Genomic DNA, 8,586 nt, shown 5'->3' on the forward strand with positions numbered 1-8,586 from the left:
CAATGCATTGAGTGCTACTGTGCACCAGCACAAACAAACTTTTGTTGGTGATACTTAATGCTCATTGGATTAATCTGTTGCACATTAGCATGGTTTTTGCCAGCCATGCTAATATGCAGTAGAATTAGTCAAATGGGCATTAAATGTCTCATGTAGGCAGTAAGTGGGCATTAAGTGTCTCACATGCCCACTGACACACAATGAAAGCTCCTGCACCTGATCCGCTACTGCCTTGTCACTCATTTACGTGAGTGCCAAGTGTCACCAATCTTTTCCATTATGTACTCACTTTACACAGGTGAGTAAAAGGGGAAATCTATTTCTTGTTAACAGTCACACTGCCATTATGTCTCCCTGAGGCTTTGTCTGCTCTGGCACTGTGTCACTAATGCCTGGCTCCACAGCAGACCCCTGCCATCTATTCTCCCCATGGAAGTCACTTCAGCCACTGGCAATACAGTTCCATTTCCTCTGTCAGCTGCTGCATCTACCCAGATTATCCCGACTGCACTGCTAGAGGGAGGCATGTATTCTTGGTCATGGATTAAGCCATGCTTCTGCCTTTACTCATTGAAGATTTTGTGAGCCCCTATACATTCAGAGGGATAACTGCTTCAACTTAGCTTAATGAAAAATTAAACTGATGTGGCAGATTTTGACCCCTCATCTCCTTTCTACAAGGAAAATCAAATGCGTCATCTTCTGACTGCGAATGGAAAATGGGAATTTACACTGATGAAATGACATCCCAGATTCAAGGAAGAGACTTTACAAGCTCATATCAATCACCACTGAACCATGCTAAAAAATGAACTGTGCAGTGATCTTACTAGGTCAATTAAGTTATAGTGTTGTGGGGGGGAACACCTGTATTTTGTTTCAGTGTTAAATTCTTTCTTCTCTGAATACTATACCAGTATAATGATGAGAGAGAAGTTTTCTGTCTGAAGAAAACTAGCCTAGCTGAGTCCCTGTCAGGGAAAGCATAAGAAGTAGCAGCAATTTTTGTGTTGAACATGCTGAGAATGCAATATGGAAATTTTTTTCTCAGTTCAGTAGGCTCAAAAGGGATTTTTCTTAGTACTGTAACATAGTTAAGTTTGTAAGCCTCTGTCACTTAATTGTCTGAGCTGACAGAGACTTGGGAGGCCAGAAGGCAAGACAGAGACACAAGATCTCTGCATGTGGAAAGAACTCTGAGATTCCAGGTGACTGCAGTGAATGAACTGAGTTTGGGTTGTATCCTCCCCCCTCCTTTGTTCACCTGTTTCTTCTGCTCTGCTCTTTCAGATTCTGCAGATTGTGACTGGATCCACGGGGCCTGAGGGATTCCGACTGAGCAGGCGAAAGCTGTTTCTGGAAGGGCAGAGCTGCAGATATAGTTTTGTTGATATTCCTCTCCATCTGTATTATGCATTAAGGTACACTTAAAACCTATTTTTCAGTCTGGCAAGCTGATAACATGCCTCACCTCATTTTTTTTAATATAAATGAATTAGTATATCCGGGAAGAAGACTTGCCACTTCTTATTTTACAGATCAGGGGAAGGAACAGGAGCCTTAAAGAGAGAAGGATTATGTAAGAGGGACAAACCTCATTCTCCTGACAAAAGAATGAAGAGAACATGGCTTGAGGTGAACAACCTGTATCTTAGTAGGGAGTCCTTTTAGTTTAGAAGTAATACTATTATAGAAGTTTTAAAATTTTCCTTGAATTAAACTTTTTCTACTAGAGGCTGGCAGTAGTTTTTGTTTGTTGGATGTATTTATCTGCCTATGACAATAGTGCCTAGGAACTCCAGGCATGGATCCAGACCTTATATGCTAGGTGCTGTACAAACATGGAGCAAAAGAACAGCCCCTGTCTTACAGAACGTAATTGTGCAGGGTCTCTTCACAACTCTGCTGATGCTGAGTGACTGTCTAACATATACATCGGCTCCTCAGCTGGTGCAATTTTGTCTAGCTCCGCTGGTTTGCATCAGCTGGGATTCTAGTCTTGCCTGACATTTTAATCTGTTAATATGTCATTACAAACTGACCTGAGTTACGGGAATGAAACACAACCAAACATGTAGCTCTTTTTTGAAACTGTTGTGCAGGTGGAAAGACACAGTAGCATATGTGAAGGGCCAAAGCGTATGTTTAAACTTTGGCTTTTCAGAGAGTTTTTAAGTTGATGTTAGAAAGGAAGTTTAGTGATGAATTTGCATCTGTGTTTAATTTCCTAGAAAATCTGGGGGAAAGTCCAAAAAACATTCTTTTTCCAGACAATAAAAGGAAACATACTTTTAGATGCATATAATTTAACTGAAAAGCTGTATATTGTATAGGTATATTACTGAGGCATTTTAATATATATATTTGTAAAGACACACTGTAGCTTTAGTTCAGTTATAGGACCCATACTGTGAATCTTTGAACAATTTCTAGTTACCAGTGTCTAAGAGGTAATGGATTCTCTAGGCATGTAAATTGATGATGCAAATCCAAGTTACATTCTGGGCCAAGATAGAGTCCATTATGTCATGACTGATCACAGGTAATGCACAGAAAGGTATGTTTTATCCTGTCTAGCATCAGTTCTCTTTCATCTAGCAAAGGGACTGGTGCGTTGTTTGAATGGTTCGGAGGGCACATCTACACAAGATGCTTTACTTGAGAGTAGAGCAAATTATTGTGCAGTAAGTCATCTACACGTGCAGACACTCTATTGCACAGTAATTTGCTCAAATCATGAGTAAATTTGCTACCTATAAATACAAGTAGCAAATTTACTCATGATTACTAACTGCACTGTATGGCACATGTAGACAGCCGACAAGGAACAAACTTGCTCCTGCTCAGCCGGGCAGCAGGGGGCAGAAAATTTCTCCCTGCCTGTGGAAGCTGCCTGTTGCCAGGGCACTGGAGGCCAGGTGGGACAATGTCCCAGCCCCAATCCACCAGTGGGGCAACTAGCTGCAAGTCCCCGACTGGATAGGGATTCCCCACCCAAGCCAGGGCTTGCTGCTAGCTGCCCCTCCAGCAGATTGGGGCAGGGGCTGGAACCTGCCCCTCCCCTGAAGCTCTTTCCAAATCCCCTGCCCCCAGTCAGGGAACAGGGGTCAGGAGCTCCCTGCTGCCAGGGCAGGGGGACATTAAAAACTTCTTGGCCTCTGGTGGTGGAGCTCACCCTGGCAGCAGGCAGCCCCACCAGAGCAGGGAGCAATCTCCCATCCCCCGCCAGAAGACATCTGTTTTCTGGCCCCATGTTTCTTGCCAGCCCCTGGGCTAGCACCCAGGGGGAGCTTAGAGCTCCCCCTAGCTGCTGCAGGAGGCTGGTGTGGGGCCGGAGGGGACTGGAGCAGATTGCTGCCAGGAGCAGCAGATCTGCTCCTGTCCCTGCACATGTAGATGCCTGCCCAGGGTGGGTTTAATCTAAAATAATTTACTCTAGAGCAGGGGTGGGCAATTATTTCGGGCAGAGGGCCACTTACTGAGTTTTGGCAAGCCATCGAGGGCCACATGACAGGCAGCCAGGGGCAGCTAAATATTAATTTTCTAAATTTTTTAGGGGCCCCGCAGGCCAGATAGAATGGTCTGGCAGGCCTCATCCAGCCTGCGGGCTGCATTTTGCCCACCCCTGCTCTAGAGTAAACCCACTCTGCAGCATTTGCATGGGTAGACACCCAGACAGACATAATGGCTCCAGGAATAAGTAGGCAGGCATGGGAAATGCTTCAGCCTTGCAGAGGGAGCCACATGTGTTCTGCACAGTGTTTGACTGCCTGTCTTTGCCTGTAGATAGAAGGTCTGGGTTGTAGCCCTTCCCTCGCCTACTCCTGCTTCCTCAAGCCTTCTTAAGCAGCTGGCACTGGCAATGGAAGTCCTAACTTTGGGTGTTTACGCTTATAAGGAGTATCACTATGCAAGGGAATGTACACACTAGAGGGAGATGCTCTTTCTGCCTTTTTCGCCATCACACATCAACTTGTACCCTGGCATAACTAAACATCTGACTCTCAACCTACATGCCTATTACATTGTGCCGTCTGCCAGACAAAAGATCCCCTCAAATGGGCATGCCTGATGGGTTTTAACCCATCCAGCATCACTGCTCTTGGGGGCAACTTTGTGTATGAGTGGCATAACATATTGGAATGAGGTAGGCATATGGTCCTGCCTCAGTGTGGAACTCCTGTGATGGTAGTCAACATGTGGGGACATGGTTCTCTTCTGTGTTACTGCAGCTTCATGCCATTCCAACTGTTGATCACAAGGGAGTTATACCAATGTAAAACTGAAGGAAAGAAGTGGTGTATCAGGTCTAGCCATTTTTGTAGCTACACTACAAGCTCCATTACTTTTATGTCCTGGTGGGCATTGCATTACATACGGATAATGGTAGGAATTTTCAATGTCATTAATAAGCCTGAGAAAATAATGCCCCTAAGGCCTCTACCTTATAGATTTCACTGGTATTTACCCTTGATTCCTTTCTTTAGCACCTTCTTAATGAAAAAGATGAGCTCACTCATCAACTGGGCTGCAGGATTTTCATCCTGTAAAAAAAAAAAAAAAAATTGGCATCCTGAAATAAAGATAATCCTGCCATGAAATCTAATTAAAGAAGAACAATACCCTTATTTCACAGAGCAGTTTTCTAAACTTCTTTAAATTCAGGGGAAGCTAAGAAGCAGACATGAAAATTCATGTGTCGTCTTTTGAAGTTTTGTCTTTTAGGATGAGCCCAAATGGGTATTTAAAATATAAAAGCTTTTTTATTATTAGAGAGAATCCTATGGGATAAATATTGTTTATCAGTAAAGTGATAGATTGTCACAGCATTATGTGGTGTGTGTATATCAGTGAAGTGAAAGTTCTGACGCATCCGAAAAGCAAGAGTGGGATGCACCAGTCACTTTACTTGTATGTGTGAAACATGCCACAGCCGGCTGCATTTTATTTTTTAATGCTGTCAAATCCCAGTTTCCAGCAGGAGGTTCAACTAGATGATCTTAGGATAGGGGTAGGCAAAATATGGCCTGAAGGCCAGATCCAGCCCTCCAAAGGATTTTATCCAGCCCATGGTGGGTCCCTTGGCTCCACCTAGCCCAGGCTGGGGGGCAGCCCAGGCCATGTTGTGTGCGACTGGAGCCACCGCCCCAGGGCACATAGCAGGGCTGAGGTAGCATGGTGGTCAGACCCACTTCCTGGCAGCCCTCACAAAGGCAGTTCCTTCCAGCTGCTGCTGCCAGTCTGCATCACTGCTGCCAGCCCTGACCCTGCTGCCCAGACACCTTGGCTTGTCTGCCCCACATCCAACACCAGAGGTGCCGGACAGAGCAAGCGTGCGGGGTCTCCGTGGAGACTGGCATGGGACACCCATAGGCAGAGCGTGTTCAGCCAGAAGATGGGATGGGGCCATGGGTGGGTGAGGAATGGCATCCAGGAGTGGGATGTGTGGACAGGGCTGGGGCTGGGGTTGAGGCTAGGATTATGGAATGGTAACAGCGTGGGGCCAGGGCTGAGGCAGGGCCAGCCTGATCTTGGATGGGGGCAGAGTGCATGCCCGTGACCAGGCCCCTGCTGCCCCTGTCCCAGCACAGGTTCACATGAGGAGCCCCAATACAGTGCGGCTGCAGAGTGGCACAGCCTGGCAGCTGTGGGACAGCCCTAATAGAATTTGACCAGATTATGGTCCGGGTCAGGCCGATCATGCTTCATCATGTGGGGAACAGATCGCAGCTCTGCCCTGGCCTCTGCCCTGCACTGTCACTGCCCCCCTTGCTGGCTCTGACCCTGCCCACCCGTCCCACTCTCAGATGCTGATCCCTGCCTGCCTGCGGCCTCATCCCATCCCCCAGCTGAGTGCACCGTGTGTGCCGAGGTCCAGGGCTGTTCTAGTAATCTACCGCTTTGGGAACTTTGGTGACCTGTTGGGGAGGAGGAATGGGGGAAGGTTCTGCCCACAAAGGGAGCTGCTGACCCATCTTGCAACAGTTCACCAAAACTCCCTAAGTGGTCCTCCAGCCCCAGTAATTGCCCACCCCTGTCTTGGGAGGTTCCTTCCAGCCCTGCTTTTCTGTGAATCTAGGGGGTTGTGAATAAAGCTCAACGGAAAGTCTAGCCCAATGACTGCATGATTGTGAATGTTTGGGCTACAAAATTTGGGCTGGAATAATCCATTGTGGATAAATATGTGGATTGTGAGTTATGGGCTTGCCCAAGTTTTTTGGCACCAAAATAAATGGGTTTCAGATCATGCTTTCATATTCTGTCTTTGTTCACTCCTGTCAGCTTTTTCATCAGGCTTTCTTCTGGATTTTGCCATGAGCTTCTTGTGTGACCTCTGACAAGTTAGATGGATCTCTTTGAGAGAGATTCTGAATATAAGTCTGAAGTGATTCACAGTTACTCCTGATGTAACTGGAAACATTATTTATCCCACCTGTGCCTTCATTCCTCTTCAGTAAAAGGAAGGCAGAGAAATTTCCTGTTTTGTAAGTGTTGCAAAGCTCAAACCCTTAATGGTTTCATGGTGAAGAGCACTTTCAAAGATCCTGTAAGTAACAATAAATCACTCCCATAGCTGAGTGCAAGGCTGTAGTACAGTCCCTTACTAGAACAGCGGCTACTTGTACAGAATAATTAGGCCACTGAACCTTAAGGTAAACCTTGGGACCCAAACCTGTCGCAACCTCAGTACCACTCTCTGTAGCATGAAGACTCCCATGTAATTGCCCCATTAGCTATCTCTTATCAAATGAGTGTTAACTGTGCATCCTCTGCGCTAAGGCGAATTTCACTTGTATTAAAATATATCCATTCCCTCCACCCACCCCCACTCCATACAGCAGCAGGAAGTTAGGCCTAGCTATAGCAATGCAAGGTCACTGGTACAAAAGCTACACGGGGGCAACCAAGAAGCATCACTAGGTGAATGAAGAGAGTGAGAACACTGTTTACAGTAAACAGCAAATATTCTATTAAATCTTTTCTAATTGTTGAACAAGATAAGTTGACTTAGAGCCAAACTGTATCTTCAAATCATCAGTAGCACCAGAGCAAAAGCCATTAGAATTCATGAGAGACTTTCCATCAATTTCAGGGGACTTTGTTTGAACCAGGCCTTAGAGTCCCTCCAGTCAGTGACATCAGGAAATGGGGAAATGGGAGGGGTTGCCTGCAGGTGAGACAGATGGACTGACCACCAATTAAGTGACCACTGATTTGCTTTTCAGTTACAATTAAGTATTACAATAATAATATCACCAGGTAAAGGAAGCCACTTCCTGCAAATGACAAAGAAGGTTTATGAAGGCATGTTGCTTTGACTTCACTCTGAAATGCTGCCTGCTGAAGCAGGGTTAAAATAGGGCATAAGTTCCTGGTTTTTCCAAGGCATAGAAGCCAGTAAGCGTGATGTTTCACAGTGTTTGGTGTCCTTGTCTCCTGTTTTATATACTTATATCCTTTGAATATATATCAGTCTAGCATTAGCAATAATCATTTGAATGCAGCCACTGGCTGTTATTCTTTATTTCTAAAGTGCCCATCACAGTGGGACCCCATTCTCAGTTGGCCTGTGGGCATTACCTTAATAGAAGTAATATATGGTCTAGCAGAATACAAATGCATGCCTCTTCAGGAACACTGGCAATCAAAGACAGACCCCTGCCTGCTGTGTTTGAAAAGGATGCTATCAAACATGAAAGCACGGGAGAGAGCACTCTCTCTAAGAGTTGATGGGAAGGAAAGAAGCAAGGGGGGGAAAAAAACCCTACGTGAGGAATATCTTTGGCTAGCTCTGCTCACTGAGGGGGCATCAAGCATTTCTCTCTGCAGGGAGCGCTTTACAGGATTTTATACCTTATATTTCATCAAGGGATACTCACAAAGGATGGGGTCTATTTAAAAAATGAATGTAGTCTTTTTCCAATATGTTAGAACATAACAGAAAGTGTCTCAGTCACACCTCTTGAGGAACAGTGTGTGTGTGTGTGTGTGTGTGTGTGTGTGTGTGTGTGTGTGTGTGTGTGTGTGATGCACATGGAAAAAGGATCAGGCTGTGGGGACCAAGTGGGATTGCTGCAAATGGGACTCATTTGCTAGCAAGTATCTGATCCAGGGTTTGTTTTGCATTGTGAAAAGAGGGAGAATGATTAGTGTGGTAGGCATGGGCTTCCCAAAGGCTAGAGGGGTTGCAATAACAGCCACTTTATTGCTAAGATCCTAGGGAGCCCTGATCAGCAGTGAACCTGGAAATGTGGTGGTTTCCTTTGCATTTATTCCAGGGGGCTGAATGACGCACCCCCCTCCCCACCTGGCCGCACGTAGGTAAATGTTACAGCCGTGCAAAGGGGGAAGGAGGAGATTCTCCATCCTTCAGCCCAGAGAAAGGGGAAGAGGGTAGGGGAAGAGGTGGGGGGCTCTGTCTAAAGCCAGCCTGTGGGGAGCGGTAGAGGGGAGTCATGCCTCTTGGAAAGGGTCAGGAGGAGGGATAAACTGGCTGCAGGGCACGGGGGAAGAGAAGAGGAAGGAGAAAGGAAAAGGGGTGCCTGCCTTTTGCAGCCCTGGGGAGAAAGGGTAGGGGAAGCGAAG

The sequence above is a fragment of the Crocodylus porosus genome, unplaced genomic scaffold (genome assembly GCF_001723895.1).
Source record: "Crocodylus porosus isolate Cpor-Errol unplaced genomic scaffold, CroPor_comp1, whole genome shotgun sequence".
In the NCBI taxonomy this organism is placed as follows: Eukaryota; Metazoa; Chordata; order Crocodylia; family Crocodylidae; genus Crocodylus; species Crocodylus porosus.